The sequence below is a fragment of the Dama dama genome, chromosome 18 (assembly GCF_033118175.1).
Source record: "Dama dama isolate Ldn47 chromosome 18, ASM3311817v1, whole genome shotgun sequence".
In the NCBI taxonomy this organism is placed as follows: Eukaryota; Metazoa; Chordata; class Mammalia; order Artiodactyla; family Cervidae; genus Dama; species Dama dama.
Genome location: NC_083698.1, coordinates 35,413,138 through 35,434,275, shown reverse-complemented (window position 1 = coordinate 35,434,275; position 21,138 = coordinate 35,413,138).

The following is a 21,138-nucleotide window of genomic DNA, read 5'->3' as shown; positions in this document are numbered from 1 at the left end:
AAAGATTTTCTAAAGAAAATTCAAATAAAATAATTTGGTTATGAAAAATAAAATTAGTTATTAAAAAACTTTCCATGCTTTAGAAAAAGTCACACATATACCTCCAAATCTAGATAATTAGGATAATTATTCACCCACTAGAAATCATTTTTTCAGTCAGTTTCCAGATTGTTGCCCTTCATTTATTTAATAGCTCCCCACTATGTCAGTGCTACTGCTTTTTCGAGTGTGGTGAGCCAGATGTTGGTTGAGTTATGGCACCACAACAGCCTTTAATAAACAGAAGCACATCCTAGATTAACATAAACATTTGCTTTTAATTTACAGATATATAAGACTTTCAAATAAAATAAACAGCTCTGATTATCAACAAATAGGCTGAATTTTAAAGATACAATAGCTAACGTAACTAGATTATTGAACTAGTTTTCTCAGGTGTGTTTATCTACTAATAGAACATCCACATGCCTTGAATAATTTACTATTAAATATTTCATTGGCTAAACCAACCATAAAATTGCTCCTATACTTACTATCAAATGACAACATTGATTTATAAAGACATATGAATTCAACTGTGGAGATAATTACTCCTAGGAATAAATATAGTTTGACCTGCATGAGCAAAATAAAATTTTAAATTTAAAAAGAAAAATATTTTTATTTTACCATATTAACTTTCCATTGTGAAGTCTTATCTAGCTAGAAAAAGTGTCCTATGTATAATGGTTTCAAGCTTGTGTAGAAAAATAATTTTGGAAGAGGACAGATAAATGCATACTAACTCATATAAATTTTACTTATTGTCTTTACCTCTCAATTTTTAGTAAGATTTATAAAAATATCTTATGTAATTCTGGCAGACAGTTCAGATCCAGGGCTAGTTTCATGCACATGTATCTGTACTGTCACAGAGGACTCTGTTTAGACACTGGCTTAGTCAATGCTTCCTTGCCATCCATCTTGAAATTCTTTTAACATCTCAACAAGATGCCTCATGTTTTCTGCTTGCACTGGGCCATTCAAATTAGGTAGCTGGTATTGATCTGATATTCATTGCATCTGTGATTATAATATTGCCTGGATTAGTAAAAGAATTGCAATCAATCGAAATACTGTGAAAAACCACCTATTAGGTGTTTTGTGAGTCCCTTTTCTGGAAGAACTGCCCATTGAAGACTGGGTGCTATAAATCACACTGCTACTTTGCAACCCTGACCAAAGCTAGTAGTTCTCTCCTCTCATTTTCCTAGATTTGACTCTTTCAGGTCTTCCTGGGATTAGATGTGATATCTCAGGAACAGTCTAATTAATTCTCTTTTACCTTAACCAACCCCATGCAGATGTCAGTTACATTCAACCAAATGAGATTTAAACAATATATCATTAAATAGGAATTTGATTAAAATAAATCATGAAAACTCATTAAACACAATATCATGCAAAACTGAGAATGAGAGTGAGTTATGAATAATGTCAGAAAAGACACAATGTATCAGGAAATTTTTTAAACAATTTGCAAAATAATATGTTGTGCAACATCTCCTTTCATTGTTGGACTTAAAAAAGTACTTTAAATGTGAATAGATTTTAGAAGATATACTTTCAAGCTGTTAGCAGAAATGGTTACAGGAGGTGGAGATATATATATATGTATATGTATACATATATATGTATATATGTATATATATGGAGATATATATATATATATGTATATATATAAAATAGGGACTGGCTATAGAAGAATTCCTAAATTTACTGGACAAATATTTGTTTACCCCAAATTATTTAAATAGTCTTACCAAAATCTTTCTTTTTTAATTAGAGAAAATTTAAGAATGATATTCCTAACAAAATAAATGCTTACATTCATATGACTTCTCTTGTTGAGGGAGTTAATTCACATTTTGAAAAATATTTGGTCATTTTTCCAAATAGATATTTTAGATTGTGATTTAGTAGAGTTAGTGAACTATTGCAATCATCTAAACAAACGTTTCTCTAGACCATTTTAATTACCTAGCTATTTCATATTTATAAATATTAATTCATATGTTTGACATTATTAAAATACAGACTCTTTAAGGTTATACATATGCCAAGAAAATCAGTTAAGTAAGTTTATTTTGTGATTAAATATAAAACTTAGTCCTTGCCTTCAAAAAACTTACAGTTTAGTGAACCAGACAGCAAGAAGGACATTATATTTTAACTCACATTATAAAATAGATGAAAAACCTACTGGAAACTTGTAAGTTAGATGGCAGAGTCAATTCCCTGTTTTTATCTCTTCATGCCTCTAAATGAAAATTACTTCTAACAGTTTCATGTAAATGATTGACTGACCAGGAAGCAAAATAAAGAAAGAAGTCTGTAGTAGGGGTATATTTAGAGAATTTTTTTGTTAATCTCAAAGTTAATTTGTTTATCTCAAAATAAAATGATGGTCTAACAAAAGATTCATGAATTCTGCCATTCGAAATGATCTTGTAGTAATAAGTTAACTATTTACCTAATAAATTATCATTAGTGGTAAAGGTACTGCCCATATCAGCATGCACATTTTGTTGTGAAAGCTGAAGTCTTAGTCATTTAGTTGTGTCTGACTCTTTGCGAGTCCGTGAACTGTAGCCCACCAGGCTCCTCTGTCCATGGAATTCTCTAAGTAAGAATACTGCAGTGGGTAGAGCATTTTGTTATACTGTAAACATTTTGACTAATTTGTCCATAACATGGCAATTGCCCCAAATTTTAGAGTATTATCATCATCATTTGGAAAAAGACCCTGATGCTGGGAAAGATTAAGGGCAGGAGGAAAACGGGGCAACAGAGAGAGAATTATGGGCTACACTTCATTGGATATAGTATTGATGAAGACGTAAGACCTAAATACTAGATGAGTGAACATATTTTTCTCAAAAAATTCACACCATTTGCCAAGAAAGCAAAGAGATATCCTCTGTGATGATATCCTTTTCACATGGGCATAGCACAAGTTTCTGAATCACTTGTCCAGAAATGATCATACTTCTAATTGATTTTTATGTCTAACAATTAAAATACTCCAAGTACCTGCAAAAATGTTCGTGTGTTTCATTATTTTTATGTAGTTTTTCTCAGATCTCAGAGCTAACTTCTTATTGGACCAAAAAACAGTTGTTGATTCTTTCTCCATGATTAAAAATAGAATCATCCCAAGTTATTTAAATGGGTATTTTAACGTTCATAGGCTTTTCTGTTAAGGCCCATCAAGATTTTTCATTGTCCTTAGCTGAGAGCTCGCATGTCATAAATCCTTTTATAATGAATAGTTTCTTTTACATAAAATTAAAGCCCCTACAACAACCTTCAGCAATTCTACCAAAGAGATATTCCTTAGTAGTCCTTCATAAAGTTTGTCAATTATAAATCTCATTACAATCATCTATCAAATTATACCATGTGTTATTAAGTGAAAGAATTTAAGGCTTAATCAAGGTAAAAGAATTATTTCAACTTCATGGCTGAGGTTGTTTTCAACAACTTTTCTGTAAATATGGGGGCTAAGGGAACTCAACCACAGTCAGTCCCCATTTACTTCCTACTTATGTGTGGTAATAAATTCCCATGTTAAGAAGAAGCATTTCTATCCAGGCATGGGAAACAAAGGTTTGAAAATCAATCACATTTTTCACATTAAAATAGCCACCAAATTGCCAAAGTTAAATGAGTCAGAAGTCTAAAACATCACTTCCATTAAATCCCCCTTTTGCCTGGGTGCTACAGTATATTATGTTGTCAGCAATGAACCAAAAGACGTCACAGGTTATAAATATTCAGCCAGATAAATACAAAGAGAAAATATTTCCTATTGACTGGTACTTATACAAAATAAGTATAAGAGAGAAAAAAGACATGAAAAGAGCAGGTGAGAAAAAAAAGATGTGTAGATATGGTCACATGACTCAGAACTCTCTTCAAAAGAATGTGCTGCAAGGTGGCTACCTGCTGACAGGACAGCCTCCAGCAGCTATTTTCTCACTTACATCAGCTCAAACTGCCAAGGCCACATGTACACTGGATGGTTCCTGGCCACTAACCGGGAACAACGCTGGTATAGAGCAGGCCCATTTCTACCTGTACCCAGGACTTCTCTACTGGGCAACCAGTGCTCAAAGACAGGCCTGACCAATACTTTCTTAGGCTCCACCGCAGCAGAAAGCTCCTCCTTCCCAATTTGTCCTTCTCTTCCTCCTGTCATGAGTGTCCAGTGTCAGGCATCAGTGACATATCCATCTGAGGGGTCTCCCATTGCTCCCTCCCCTCTTCATCTTTTACATTCATTTCTCCCATAAATCATTTGCATATCTAGACCCAAATTGGTATCTGCTTTTCAGATGCCTGAAGGTGACAAAGAAAGTAAGGTCAATGAAAGAAAATATCCAGTTTTTTCCTTGAAGAAAAATAAATATCTACTTTAACTATTTTTATTCCTTGCCACTTAAGGATAATAAGCAAGATCTATAATTTGAAGAAACATTTTACTTTAATGAATAAATTAAAGAACAATTTTTTGGCGTTTCTTCCCTGCACCCTCCTTCCCTCCTTCCTTTCTTTCAGTTTTTAGACAACTACTGAAAAGGAAAACTTGGCAAGGAAATTTTATACAAAAATTTTATTCTCCTTATTGTAGATTTTAAAACTTGCAAATACTTTTCTGTAGTGTTCTTTGTAATGTCACTCATAGTGATAAGATTTTTTTAAATTAATTAATTTCTGTATTTTAATTGAAGGCTAAGTACTTTATAATATTGTGGTGGATTTTTACCATACATTGACATGAATCAGCTATGGGTGTACATGTGTTCCCCATTCCAAACCCCCGTCCCACCTTCCTCTCCATCCCATTCCACTGGGTTGTCCCAGTGCACTGGCTTTGAATGCCCTGTTTTGTGCATCGAACTTGGATTGATCATCTGTTTCACATATGGTAATACACATGTTTCAGTGTTATTCTCTCAAATCATCTCACCCTCACCTTCTCCCACAGAGTCCAAAAGTCTGTTCTTTATATCTTTGTCTCTTTTGCTGTCTCGTGTATAGGGTCATCATTACTATCTTTCTAAATTTCGTATATATGCGTTAATATACTATATTGGTATTTTTCTTTCTGACTTTCTTCACTCTGTATAATAGGCTCCAGTTTCATCCACCTCATTAGAATTGATTCAAATGCATTCTTTTAACAGATGAGTAATATTTCATTGTGTATATGCACCATAGCTTTCTTATCCATTTGTCTGCTGATTGACATCTAGGTTGCTTCCACGTTCTAGCTATTGTAAAGTGAAAGTGAAGTCACTCGGTCGTGTCCGACTCTTTGCGACTGTAGCCTACTGGGCTCCTCCATCCATGGGATTTTCCAGGCAAAGGTCCTGGAGTGGGTTGCCATTTCCTTCTCCAGGGGATCTTCCTGGGGAACCTGACTCTCCCACATTGCAGGCAGGCACTTTACCCTCTAAGCCACCAGGGAAATCAGCTATTGTAAACAGGGCTGCAATGATCATTGGGGTACACATGTCTCTTTTAATTCTTGTTTCCTCAGTGTGTATGCCCAGTAGTGGAATTGCTGGGTCGTATGGCAGTTCTATTTTCAGTTTTTTAAGGAATCTCCACACTGTTCTCCATAGTGGCTGTACTAGTTTGCATTCCCACCAACAGTGTAAGAGGGCTCCCTTTTATCCACACCCTCTCCAGCATTTATTGTTTGTAGACTTTTGGATAGCAGCCATTCTGACCTGCATGAAATGATACCTCACTGTGGTTTGGATTTGCATTTCTCTGATAATGAGTGATGTTGAGCATCTTTTCAAGTGTTTGTTAGCCATCTGTATGTCTTCTTTGGAGAAATGTCTGTTTAGTTCTTTTACCCATTTTTTGATTGGGTCATTTATTTTTCTAGTATTGAGCTGCATGAGCTGTTTTGTTTATTTTTGAGACTAATTCTTTGTCAGTTGCTTCATTTGCTATTATTTTCTCCCACTCTGAAGGCTCTCTTTTCACCTTGTTTACAGTTTCCTTCATTGTGCAAAAGCTTTTAAGTTTAATTTGGTCCTATTTGTTTATTTTTGCTTTTATTTCCATTATTCTTGGAGGTGGGTCATAGAGAATCTTGCTGTGATTTATGTCGAAGAGTGTTTTGCCTATGTTCTCCTCTAGGAGTTTTATAGTTTCTGGTCTTATATTTAGATCTTTAATTCATTTTGAGTTTATTTTTGTGTATGGTGTTAGAAAGTGTTCTAGTTTCATTCTTTTACAGGTGGTAGACCAGTTCTCCCAGCACCAGTTGGTAAAGAGATTGTCTTTTCCCCATTGTATATTTTTGCCTCCTTTGTCAAAGATAAGGTGTCCATAGGTGCATGGATTTATCTCTTGGTTTTCAATTTTGTTCCAATGATCTATATTTATGTTTTTGTGCCAGTACCATACTGTCTTGATGACTGTTGCTTTGTAGTATAGTCTGAAGGCAGGCAGGTTGATTCCTCTAGGTCCATTCTTCTTTCTCAAGATTGCTTTGGCTATTCGAGGTTTTTTTTGTATTTCCATACAAATTGTGAAATTATTTGTTCTGCTGCTGCTGCTGCTAAGTCGCTTCAGTTGTTTGTTCTAGTTCTGTGAAAAATACCGTTTGTAGCTCAATAGGGATTGCATTGAATCTATAGATTGCTTGGGTAGTACACTCATTTTCACTATATTGATTCTTCCAATCCATGAACATGGTATATTTCTCCATCTATTTGTGTCATCTTTAATTTCTTTCATCAGTATTTTGTAGTTTTCTATATATAGGTCTTTTGTTTCTTTAGGTAGACCTATACATAAGTATTTTATTCTTTTCATTGCACTGGTGAATGGGATTGTTTCCTTAATTTCTCTTTCTGTTTTCTCATTGTTAGTGTATAGGAATGCAAGGGATTTCTGTGTATTGATTTTATATCCTGCAACCTTACTATATTCATTGTTTAGCTATAGAAATTTTCTGGTGGTGTCTTTAGGGTTTTCTATGTAGAGGATCATGTCATCTGCAAACAGTGAGAGTTTTACTTATTCTTTTCCAATCTGGATTCCTCTTATTTCTTTTTCTTCTCTGATTGCTGTGGCTAAAACTTCCAAAACTATGTTGAACAGTAGTGGTGATAGTGGGCACCCTTGTCTTGTTCCTGACTTTAGGGGAAATGCTTTCAATTTTTCACCATAGAGGATAATGTTTACTGTGAGTTTATCATATATGGCTTTTATTATGTTGAGGTATGTTGTTTCTATGCCTGCTTTCTGGAAAGTTTTTATCATAAATGGGTGTTGAATTTTGTCAAAGGCTTTCTCTGCATCTATTGAGATAATCATATGGTTTTTATCTTTCAATTTGTTAATGTAGTGTATCACATTGATTGATTTGTGAGTATTGAAGAATCCTTGCATCCCTGTGATAAAGCCCATTTGGTCATGATGTATGATCTTTTTAATATGTTGTCAGATTCTGTTTGCTAGGATTTTGTTGAGGATTTTTGCATCTATGTTCATCAGTGATATTGACCTGTAGTTTTCTTTTTCTGGCATCTTTGTCTGGTTTTGGTATTACAGTGATGGTGGCCTCATACAATGAGTTTGGGGTTTTCCCTTCCTCTGCAATTTTCTGGAAGAGTTTGAGTAGGACAGGTGTTAGCTCTTCTCTAAATTTTTGGTAGAATTCACTTGTGAAGCCATCTGGTTCCTGGGCTTTTGTCTGTTGGAAGATTTTTGATTACAGTTTTGATTTCTGTGCTTGTGATGGGTCTGTTAAGATCTTCTATTTCTTCCTGCTTCAGTTTTGGAAGGTTATACTTTTCTAAGAATTTGTCCGTTTCTTCCAAGTCATCCATTTTATTGGTGTATAGTTTCTGATAGTAATCTTTTATGATCCTTTGTATTTCTGTGTTGTCTGTTGTGATTTCTCCATTTTCATTTCTAATGTTGTTGATTTGATTCTTCTCCCTTTTTTTCTTGATGAGTCTGGCTAATGTTTGTCTATTTTCTTTATCTTCTCAAAGAACCAGATTTTTGTTTTGTTGAATTTTTATAGAGTCTTATTTGTTTCCCTTTCATTTATTTCTGCCCTAATTTTTATGATTTCTTTCCTTCTACTAACCCTGGGGGTTCTTCATTTCTTCTTTTTCTAGTTGCTTGAGGTGTAAAATTAGGTTATTTATTTGATTTTTCTCTTGTTTCTTGAGGTAAGCTTGTACTGCTACGAGCTTTCCCCTTAACACTGTTTTTACTGAATCCCATAGGTTTTGGGTTGTCGTGTTTTCATTTTCATTTGTTTCTAAACATATTTTGGTTTCCTTTGTGATTTCTTCCATGATTTGTTGGTTATTCAGAAGCATGTTGTTTAGCCTCCATGTGTTTGTATTTTAATAGCCTTTTTCCTGTAGTTGACATCTATTCTTATTGCACTGTGATCAGAAAAGATGAAATGATTTCAATTTTTTTGAATTTACCAAGGCTAGATTTATGGCCCAAGATGGGATGTATCCTGGAGAATGTTCTGTGTGCACTTGAGAAAAAGGTGAAATTCATTGTTTGGGGGTGAAATGTCCTAAAGATATCAATTAGGTCTAACTGGTCCATTGTATCTTTTAAAGTTTGTGTTTCCTTGCTAATTTTCTGTTTGGTTGATCTGTCCATAGGTGTGAGTGGGGTATTAAAGTCTCCCACTATTATTGTGTTGTTGTTAATTTCCCCTTTCATACTTGTTAGCATTTGCCTTACATATTGAGGTGCTCCTATATTCAGTGCATGTATATTTATAATTGTTATATCTTCTCTTGTATTGACCCTTTGATCATTATGTAGTGTCCTTCTTTATTTCTCTTCACGGCCTTCATTTCAAAGTCTATTTTATCTGATATGAGTATTACTACTCCTGTTTTCTTTTGATCTCCATTTGCATGAAATATTTTTTTTTCCAGCCTTTTGCCTTCAGTCTGTATGTGTCCCTTTGTTTGAGGTGGGTCTCTTTTAGACAGCATATATAGGGATCTTGCTTTTGTATCCATTCAGGCAATCTTTGTCTTTTGCTTGGGGCATTCAACACATTCACATTTAAGGTAATTATTGATAACTATGATCCTGCTGCCATTTACTTTGTTGTTTTGGGTTCATGTTTATACAACCTTTCTGTGTTTCCTGTCTAGAGAAGAACCTTTAGCATTTGTTGAGGAGCTGGTTTAGTGTTGCTGAATTCTCTCAGCTTTTGCTTGTCTGCAAAGCTTTTGATTTCTCTTGCATATTTGAATGAGATCCTTGCTGGGTATAGTAATCTGGGTTGTAGGTTTTCCTCTTTCATCACTCTAAGTATATCCTGCCATTCCCTTCTGGCCTGAAGAGTTTCTATTGAAAGGTCAGCTGTTATCCTTATGGGGGTCCCCTTGTATATTATTTGTTGCTTTTCCCTTGCTGCTTTTAATATTTTCTCTTTGTGTTTGATCTTCATTAATTTGATTAATATGTGTCTTGGGGTGTTTCATCCTGATTTTCTCCTGTTTGGGACTCTCTGGGTTTCTTGGACTTGGGTGGCTATTTCCTTCCCCATTTTAGGGAAGTTTTCAACTATTATCTCAAATATTTTCTCATGCCCTTTCTTTCTGTCTTCTTCTGGGATTTCTATGATTCAAATGTTTGGGTGTTTAAAATTGTCCCAGAGGTCTCCGAAGTTGTTTTAATTCTTTTAAAACATTTCTTTTAATTCTTTCTTCCTCTCTGCTTTATTTATTTCCACTATTCTATCTTCCAGCTCACTTATCCTATCTTCTGCCTCAGTTTTTCTACTGTTGGTTCCCTCCAGAATGCTTTTGATCACAATTATTACATTATCCATTATTGACTGACTCTTCTTTATCTCTTCTAGGTCCTTGTTAAACATTTCTTGCATCTCTCAATCCTTGTCTCCAGGCTATTTACCTGTAACTCCATTTTGTTTTTAAGATTTTGGATAATCTTTACTATTACTATTCTGAATTCCTTTTTAGGTAGACTCCCTATCTCCTCCTTTTTGGTTGGTTTGGTGGGCATTTATCATATTCCTTTACCTGCTGATTATTTCTCTGCCTTTCATTTTGTTTAGATTGCTGTGTTTGGTGTGCCCTTTCTGTAGGCTGGAAGTTCGTGGTTCGTCTTTATTGTGGAGCCTACTCCCTGTGGGTGGGGTTGGACTATTCTGGCTTGCCAAAGTTTCCTGGGAGACTGTGTATGTTTTATGGTGGATGTAGCTGGATCCCTTCTCTCTGGAGTGCAATGAAGTGTCCAGTAGTGAGTTTGGGGGTATCTATGGGTTTGGTGTGACTTTGGGCAGCCTGTCTTTTAATGCTCAGAGCTGAGTTCCTGCTTTGTTGGAGAATTAGCATGGTATGTCTTGCTCTTGGCTCTTGGGTGGAGCTTTGTTTCAGTGTAGGTATGGAAGCTTTTGGATGAGCTCTTGTCTATTAATATTTCCTAGAATCAGGAGTTCTCTGGTGTTCTCAAGTTTTGGAGTTAAGCCTTCTGCTGCTGGCTTTCAGTCCTACTCTTACAGTAGCCTCAAGACTTCATCCATACAGCACAGGTGATAAAACATCTAGGTTAATGGTGAAACAATTCTCCACAGCGAGGGACAGCCAGAGAGGTTCACAGAGTTACATGGAGAGGAGAAGAACAAGGAGGGAGATAGAGACCAGGAGGAGAAGATGGGAAATCATAAGGGGTGAGAGCAATCTAGGCAGTAATCAATTCTCTATGTGCTCTCCACAGTCTGGAACACCCAGAGAGATTCACAGAGTGACATAAAGAAGAGAAGAGCAACAAGGGAGAGAGAGACCAGGAGAAGAGGACGGAGTCAAAAGGGGAGAGACCAATCTAGCCTGTAGTCAGTTCCCTAAGTGCTCGCCACAGCCTGAAACACCCAGAGAGATTCACAGAGTTAAGTAGTGAAGAGAAGGGGGAGGGAAGAGATAGAGGTGACCTGGGGGAGAAAAGGGAGAGCCAAAAGGGAAGAGAGAAATTAAGCCAGTAATCACACCCCTAAGTGAAAATGGATACTGAAAATTAGGTTCTGAAAGGTACAAAATTGATAACAAATACCAAAAAGCAGATTAAAAACTCTATAGCAGAGGTTAGACTCTCTCTCTCTCTCTCTCTCTCTCTCTCTCTCTCTCTCTCTATATATATATATATATATATATATATATAAAATACAAAATCAATCACAAAAATTATAAAAAATATAGATATGAAATTTGCTCTAAAAATAGGGTCTTGTTTTGCAAGGTAATAGTAGCTTATAAAATTAAAAATTAAAGGAGTAATAAATAATTTAAATCTAAAAAAATTTAAAAGTGATAATAGTAAAAATATACCTAGGAATTCATCTGAAGCTCTTGTGGGCAGTGTGGGGTCAGTTCAGTTTCAGATAGTTCCTTGTTCCAGCTTGTACTTGTTCTCAAGGTCTATAGGCCCTCTCCAATGCTTAATGTTAACTACAGGGTTTTAATCTGTTGTACCTGCCACTTCCAGAGCGGTTCCCTCTGTTTATTTTGGCTTCCTCTGTTTGCAGGTCTCTCCAGTGTCTAATTTCTGCCCTGACACAAGGGGGTGATGGTGGTCACTAATTTAGGTTCACTTGTTCAGTTGTGTTGTGGGGAGGAAGGAACATTGCAAACAAATATGGCTGGCGTGTGTGGGGAGTGCTCGCAGTGAATGGACCACACTGGGTTTCCCCCAGCTCACAGCAGCATGTGCTTTCCGCATCTACACTGCTCAGGCTCCAGGGTGCTCTGCAGGGGCACTGTCCACAGCAGGCCCTGTGTTTCATGCACTTCCCAGGTCTAAGCCGCTCACGTTCATGTTCTCGGGTACTCCACAAAGGCACAGGCTTGGTTGGGCATGTGTTTTTTGCCCTTCCCAGGTCCTAGCAGCTCAGGCGACCAGGTGCTTGGCAAGTGCACTGTCCCAGGTGGACCCTGCATCTTAATCACCTCCCCAGTCCTGGCCACTTGTTTTCACAGGTGCGCCGGGAGAGCACCGCCTCAGGTGTGCCAAATGTCTCCTCTGGGGAGTTGATCTCAGGCTGCGAGCCCCCTTGCAGATGTCAGCTGCCCAGGATCCCAGGAAGATGTGGTTAGCAACTGAGAGCCTGCTCACATTTTGGTGAAGGATGCCAGTCTCTGGGGCTGAGACTGGAGCAGCACCTTGCCTTCCAGCTCTGGCTGTCACACACCTGCCTCGCTGTCCCCGATGGCGGGGAGGGGCCTGTAGGCAGCAGACCAGCTCTCCTTTGGTATTCGCTCAATCCTTTGTTTTGTGACCAGGTTGTGAATTAGAGCCTTTCATGGGAAAGTTTTTTTTTTTTTTTTTCCTCTCTGGTGATCCCATAGTTTGGGTTGCTATCTCATGTTAGCTCCCTCAGTTTGTCCTCAGGGTATTCAGGCCCGGTCCTTACCCTAAGGACTGATCCTGTAGCCTGCGCCTCCCTATCCAGCCCCCACTTGCTGGTGGCAGATGCGAGCATTCTGGGCAACTTCTCCACTGGCAGTTGTGGTTAGGTGCCTACTCTGTGGGGGGTTTTTTGTTTGTTTTTTGTTTTCCTCCCAGTTATGTTGCACTCTGAGATTCCAAAATTCCCCACAGACCTGCCTGTGAGAGGGTTTCCTACTGTTTGGAAACTTCTCCTTCACGACTCCCTCCCCAGGATGGGTCTCCATCCCTAACTCTTTTGTCTCTCTGTCTTTTATATTTTGCCCTACCTCCTTTTGAAGAGAATGGGCTGCCTTTCTGGGTGCCTGGTGTCCTCTGCCAGCATTCAGAAGTTGTTTTGTGGAAGTTGTTCAGCATTCAAATGACCTTTTGATGAATTGGTGGGGGAGAAAGTGGTCTCCCCGTCCTATTACCCTGCTACCTTGGGACCACTCCTTCATGGTGTTAAGTTTGATGGACTATTTATAAGTAGGCACACAACCAAACAAAGTAAGGTTGCTACTACTAATGTAATCTAATGAAACCCATCACTACTGGGTAATGACGAAGATGCAATCATTCTTAAAGACATCTTTAGGAAGTTTCCACTCATGGCTTTCTATTGGTATGATAGTACATGGTAACAAAAAGCTACTCAAGGTAACATTAGTATTTATCAGGGTCCCATACACATATTCTTCATATAGGCAAGACCACATGCCAGCTTAAGTATGTTATTAAAATTCTGTCTTGTATTTCTATATCTGCTCTATTATTTTAAATTAATAGAAACAATATATAATATTAATGATTAGCATGTTCACAATAAGCCATAGCATTACTTGAATTATTCTATGGAGGCATAGAAAATTCCACTATCTACCTATCTTAATTGTATGTGTGACTTTCAGACTATAGTCAGATCACCACAACGATAAAATAATTGCATGTCAGAACAAAAACATTTAATATAGAGAGTACTGATTAGCTTAATTGAAATTGTATTCTTTTCTGACTAGAAAGCAAAATCCATGAAGACTGGTAACTTGGTAAAATTTTGAGATTATTTTAACACCTTTTAGTAACAAAATAAAATCAACATTATTATCCATGCAAATTATCATTAATATATGAGGAAACTAAGTGTATGTTTAGATGTCTAAGGATGCTGATGTTGTGCCTACCATGTTCAGGTGGTGGTAGTGATGTGGTTTAGTTTAGGAAGTTTCTAAACTTCCTAATGTTGATAAAATCAACATTTGATTTGTTCACTATTTGTTCATTTTAATTTCAATGTCCAGAATCCTCTAATTCTTACAGACATTTCCATTCTAATCTCCAAATGTTCTCCAACACTGCTTCAAGTGTGGCCGCTCCATTTGTTACACTCCAAACCATGTCCTCTGTTCAGAGGCCTGGAAACCTATTGAAATTCATCTACTTTTCATGTCTTGAGCAATCTAACTTTCTGATAATCACAGATGAAAGAGATGAGCCTCCCCAGTTAACATGATCACTTTCATTTTGGAAAGTTCTGTCTTCCTAAACTCTTTAGATATGCAGATGACACCACCCTTATGGCAGAAAGTGAAGAGGAACTAAAAAGCCTCTTGATGAAAGTGAAAGAGGAGAGTGAAAAAGTTGGCTTAAAGCTCAACATTCAGAAAACTAAGATCATGGCATCTGGTCCCATCACTTCATGGCAAATAGATGGGGAAACAGTGGAAACAGTGATAAACTTTATTTTGAGGGGCTCCAAAATCACTGCAGATGGTGATTGCAGCCATGAAATTAAAGGACACTTACTCCTTGGAAGGAAAGTTATGACCAACCTAGATAGCATATTAAAAAGCAGAGACATTATTTTGCCAACAAAGTTCCGTCTAGTCAAGGCTATGGTTTTTCCAGTGGTCATGTATGGATGTGAGAGTTGGACTCGGAAGAAAGCTGAGCGCTGAAAAATTGATGCTTTTGAACTGTGGTGCTGGAGAAGGCTCTTGAGAAAGTCCCTTGGACTACAAGGAGATCCAAGCAGTCCATCCTAAAGGAGATCAGTCCTCGGTGTTCATTGGAAAGACTTATGCTGAAGCTGAAACTCCAATACTTTGTCCAGCTCATGCGGAGTTGACTCACTTGAAAAGACCCTGATGCTGGGAGGGATTGGGGGCAGGAGGAGAAGGGGACGACAGAGGATGAGATGGCTGGATGGCATCACCGACTCAATGGACATGAGTTTGAGTAAACGCTGGGAGTTTGTGATGGACAGTGAGGCCTGGCGTGCTGCGATTCAAGGGGTTGCAAAGAGTCGGACACGACTGAGCGACTGAACTGAACTGACTGAAACTCTTTAGACAGAGCAAAGGGTAAGTTTCCTTAATAATCACTCTCTTTTCTAATCACTGATTATTCACAATTATGTTATCACCATTGTTGGACTTACTGTTTGGCATACAGTACTACCCACTTGAGCAAATTTTTAAGATTTGAGAAGGTCTGAACATGGTGGGCTTCCCAGGTAGCTCAGTGGTAAAGAATCACCAGCCAAGTAGGAGATGCAGGTTCAGTCCCTGGGTCGGGAAGATCCCTTGGAGAAGGAAATGGCCACCCACTCTGGTATTCTTGCCTAGGAAATTCCATGGACAGAGGAGCCTGGCAGGTGATAGTATGTGGGGCTGCAAAGAGTTGGACACAACTTAGCGACTAAACCACGTCACCACCACCACCTGAACATGGTAGGCACAACATCAGCATTCTTAGACATCTTAAAATATACTTATTTTCCTCATATATTAATGACAATTTGCATGGATAATAAATTCTAGTTTCTCCCTCACCTGTTTTTAGGATTTTGAAAACAGACTTCATTTTTCTCCTTGTACCCACTGTTAAAGATGAACTGTTCAAAGTCCACTTGTTCTTTTATCCCCATAAAAATGAAAAATTGTAGATGACTTTCTATATTCTTGGGGTGTAACACTTTCCAAGGGCCCATATAAGTGCTAGTCTTTTCTCAGTTATGTTGCTCATTTCAGAGATCCTTTCAATATGAAAACACATGCTTTTCTTCAAGGAAAGAAAAGTTTTCTTATTTCTTTGATTTTTCCCTACTTCTATCTTTTGTTCTGTTTCCATCTGTAACTCTTTAGGAAGGTGTGGAAAGGTTTCATTCTCTTTAGAAAGGTAGGCAGCATTTTTTGACTCTGCCTACCAGATTATTCAATTGGTCTATAGTCATTTAACTTCTAATAGCTAGCCCTTTAATGGATTTTTAAAAACTTTTTGATCTATTTTTAATATTCCCCAGACTTTTGCTTCTTCTCTGGTTGTTCCTTTTTTCAGAAGCCTGGTCTTGTTTTCAGAATCAGCATCCTCTATAATCCCTCTGAGAACACTAATCAAAATTTCTTTCCTTTGTTCCCTAAATTATCTGTTCTCTTCCATGTCATTTGTTCTGATTGTCTATATTTGGTCTTTCTATTTCATGCTGTTAATTTTCCAAATTGTGCTGATCCTTGGTTTCCTATACATACTATTAGATAGACAGCAAAGGTTCCCCTGCAACTGTGTAGTCTTCCTGTCTCACATAAAAGCATCTTTCTCAGTGGGAGGGCTAATGAAACTCAAATATGTTACTTTCAGACTTTGCTCTTTCTGTGCAGCACAAACCCTCCCAAATTCTCGCTGGACATTTCCCAGGATAGGCCTAACCAGTTCCTGTGTGACTCCATCTGTAAGTACAGTGAAGATTAATTCATTTGTACATGCTTTCTCTTTCTAATGCTATACACAAAAAGCTCTTAAATACTTGATTAAATCCCCACTATGTTCTTCTCTGTCTTCATTTTATAGCCATCGGAATACAAACACTTACATTTTTCTTCTTATTTTCTCGATTTCCCCCCAATGCTTTGCTCACCAATCTGTACCCACTCTCCCGAACTCATTGCCTACCTACATTCTGTTTCTCTGCACTAACTGATTTTCTCATCCTTCAAACGTTAGATTTCACCCAGCACTAGTAATCAACTCTGATCACTCACCAACCTTCACTATCTGCTCTCTGTGTTTTTATGTTGTTTACTGTGATGATGGATCAAGTATCTGCCATTGATCAAAGGTGGAGGAAGAGACCACCTGTTAAGTGTGTAAATAGATCTCTGGTCTAGATGGAGGATCTATTCCCCTGGATTATCTACCTACAACCTGGGGTATCCTACTTGAGTAGCCATTTTTTATACACCTCACATCCCTCCAACAAACTTTTCTCCATGTCTTCATTCACCACTTTCCTTAGCTTCTCTAGCAGCTTCGTTTGCATCTTGAGTATCTTTTTGAATTCCAATCTATAATGGGAGCCAAGCACCATTTTCTGCTGCTGTGTATTTTAGGCAGCAGATTTGTGGAGAAGAGCAGAAGGGAAACAAGAGAAGGTGGGAGGATGTTTTTGATTCTCAGCAACAGAGGTAATAATTTGCAAGTATTAAAACACTGATTTTGTTTTGCCCTGAAAGCATGTTCCCTTTCAACCTTCCAAAGGCAAGTTCTAATCAGATAGTGTATTATTTAAAAAGGAACAGATAGGGACCACCTAGAACAAAAAGGTCATTGGTCAGTTTTGAGTTCTGAGGCTGAATTTCTCTACAGCTTTAGTTTGGTAGTGGCTAACAATGCCAAAAAATACTTATAGATAAGTCTCTAAATTACTTTAATATTAAAAATGTTATATTCAAGCCTGGAGAATTCAGATTATGGGTTTTATTCCATAGTGCTGCAAGATGGCTATGACTTATGTGATGGCTGATCTAGGAGGTCTAGCTTCTAGGACACTAGCAGGATATCACACAAAGGAAATTAAAAACAAACAAACAAACAAACAACCTCCTTCCCTCTTGAGGGGCTCATGAAGAAGAAGAGTCGAGTAGGAAAAATAAGGAATTATAGATTGGGATTTTCAAGTTGAGATCAAATTAACCACAAGAAAACCTAGACACATCTATAATAATTAATGGTGTGTTTCTTTGAGAGAAGAGTCAGAGGTCTGCAGAACCCCCACCACAGCCCCTGACTTCCTGCATATTTTCAGCTTTAGTAATCATGCCATGTGCAAAAAGGCATGGGAGAAACAGCCAAAAAAAAGTCTTTAAAAGCCAAATATAATTACATTGAGGCGGTGCTTTTGGACTTCTGTGATGTGTACAAGGAAACTAGGAGTTCCAACATGGAACTCTGTGAAGAAATTTGTGAGGACCAATGGGTAAGCATGGGCCTGAATGGACTGTGAACAAAGAAGCCAATTTATTTAAGGACATTATAGAAGAAGGCAAACAGTTAGGACTATAGCTCTCAATATCTGATGCTAGGACACTGAAACTTGAGATCGCTCCTACTTTAACTGCAGCAGACACCTCAGTAGATTCAAAAGACCCCAACATTAATTCAGTAACCTCCTTCACTCCCCTTCATTAGATGGTTACATTAACTCCTGCCATATATTCATTGGCACCATCTAGAAAGGAGCACAGGACAGTTTAAATACTGAGCACACACCTGGGAAATTCAAGTAGAGGGTGAATTACCTGAAGAGTTCATTTAAATTATTAAATATATATTATCATGCATTTATTTAACACATGTATTGGGAACCTGCCGTGTATTCAGTAAGTATATTAGACCCAGCAATGGAACCCGGGTCTCCTGCACTGCAGGCAGATCCTTTACTGTCTGAGCTACCACGGAAGCCCAAATAAGAAATAGATTGAGCCGGGGGGTGGGTGGGAATTCTCCATTCTTACAAAGCTTTCATTCTACTGAAATTATTGGTTCACACTAACTTTGCCAGGATTAAACCAAACATATTTTCCCTGAGAACTGTAGTATTTTTTTTTTTCCCATTGTAAGGCCTTCAGTAGTTTCCTGACTCCCTCGGCACTTTTGTGCACTTTGTAGGTCTCAAGGACAATTTGTGTGTGTGCATGCTCACTCACTGAATCATATCTGACTCTTTGTAACTCTGTGGACTGCAGCCTGCCAGGCTCCTCTGTCCTTGGGACTTCCCAGGTAAGAATACTAGAGTGGGTAGCTATTTCATTCTCCAGGGGATCTTCTTGACCCAGGGACTGAACTCATGTCTCCTGCATTGCAAGGAGATTCTTTACCACTGAGCCACCTGGGAAGCACCACCCCCCCCCCCCCCCCCCCCCGGCAAAGGCAATGTAGGGCCCTGTATATGTGAGCTAATACAAAGACCAGGTTGTCAAATCCAGCTGACACAAGAGTCAGATATTTTATCCACTGTCCAGTTTTACTAATAATGTCAAGAATATAAGTAATCAAGACCAGATGAAGAAGGGAGAAGTCTAGACACACTAGGTCACAGGTGCCTTCATCACACATCAGTCACACAACTGGGCTCTGTGGCCCAGAATAACACATGAGGTCTTTAATAAGATGCACATGTCTACCTTTCATATGATGTCCCTTACATGCATCATAGGTTATCAAACAGCTCCATTTTAAACCCAGATATTTTCACAGCTTACAGGACACCATTTGAAGTCACATTTCAAAAATCCATAGATTCTATATTTGTTTACCATAAGCAATCCTAAACCAAGGAACACCTGCTAATAGAATTCAATAGATAAAATTCTACTCCTGGTAAATACTGGTTTATTTTCTAGCAGGTGTACTATTAGTATGTTTACAAGAAGATTAGGCCGGGTACCTGCTTGTTTTCTTTGCCAGGAGCATCCCCAGCCTCCACTCCTAAAGGCTAGAAAGGGATCCCAGGCCAGGGATTTAACTCCATTCTTTTCAATATGTCAAATAAGCTTTGAGGAACCATTGCCACAGCCTCAGTCTCATCTAGTTACCCACTTTCTTCTGCCACTTTCATGTCCATACTGATGGGACATTTTGATGTGGCTGAAGTGAAGAGTAGATATTTCCTAAGGACTGATGACTCCCTAACACTGTGCTCCCTCAGTTAAATTTGGTCACCTCTACACCACCCAACTGGAGGTGTATAGGAGGCAGAGGATGAGGAAGGATGGGAGCTTTGACTTCTGATATCCTTGCTCTTCCTCACTCTCTCTTTTAAATCCCAATATCACACCAAAACTTAAGACCAACTTTCCTCTCTTTATCCTTTATGTAAAAATTGATGCTTTCAGTTCAGTTCAGCCGCTCAGTCATGTCCAACTCTTTGCAACCCCATGAACCGCAGCACACCAGGCCTCCCTGTCCATCACCAACTCCCGAAGTCCAGCCAAACCCATGTCCATTGAGTCAGTGATGCCATCCAACCATCTTATCCTCTGTCGTCCCCTTCTCCTCCTGCCCTCAATCTTTCACAGCATCAGGGTCTTTTCAAATGAGTCAGCTCTTTGCATCAGGTGGCCAAAGTATTGGAGGTTCAGCTTCAGCATAAGTCCTTCCAATGAACACCCAAGACTGATCTCCTTTAGGATGGACTGCTTGGATGTCCTTGCAGTCCAAGGGACTCTCAAGAGTCTTCTCCAACACCACAGTTCAAAAGCATCAATTTTGGGGCTCAGCTTTCTTTATAGTCCAACTCTCACATCCATACATGACCACTGGAAAAACCATAGCCTTGACTAGATGGACCTTTGTTGACAAAGTAATGACTGCTTTTTAATATGCTGTCTAGGTTGGTCATAACTTTCCTTCCAAGGAGTAAGCGTCTTTTCATTTCATGGCTGCAATCACCATCTGCAGTGATTTTGGAGCCCTGAAAAATAAAGTCAGCCACTGTGTCCACTGTTTTGCCATCTATCTGCCATGAAGTGATGGGACTGGATGCCATGATCTAATGTATTCTAAATACATTAAAACAGAGATAAAGGGATTTATTGATTTTTAAAATTTCATGACAAAACACGGTTTTCCTATACGCCTTAAGAGTCAAGAAATTCATCCTATGATTAAAATTTAATTCAATGCCTGGTTTAGCAACTCAGTGATGTAAGGATCACTATACTAAGACTCTCTAACTTTGCTCTCTTTTCCTTCTCCTCATAGCCAATGGATGAATGCTTGAGCTCCAGATAGTACACTGGGGCTCCAGGCATAAACAATGATAAAAAGAGACACGCCAATCCTATTTTCCCATTTCACAAGAAAGGGAGCAGGATGCTGCTTCTGTCTCATAAACCTGAAATATGTTATACAGTAAAGACAAGCAAGAAAAATAAGCATTTTGCCTGGAATAAGAAATAGTGTTTCTCTGAACAAAATGATACTTCAGTAAGCAAACAAGACAGAGGAAACAATATTTCTTAAAAGTTACTTTGCCACAGATCTAAAATATTCATTTCTACTACATCACGCATGCACACATATGCATATATACTAACACAATTTCTCATAAGTGAGCTACAGTCTTTGCATTTATATAATTTAGATTTATTTAAATATCATTATACTGCTCTGTATAAGTCATGTAGGTTATTCCTCTGAATTTTTCTCTCATAAATTATATAATCATACATCTCACAACTTTTTTTTTGCAAGTTGAGTTCACCAGAAAACAAATTCTGAGAAAGAACTGAGCATGTTGGATGTTTATTACAGGTGGCTCAGACAGTAAAGAATTCGTTGTAATGCAGGAGACCC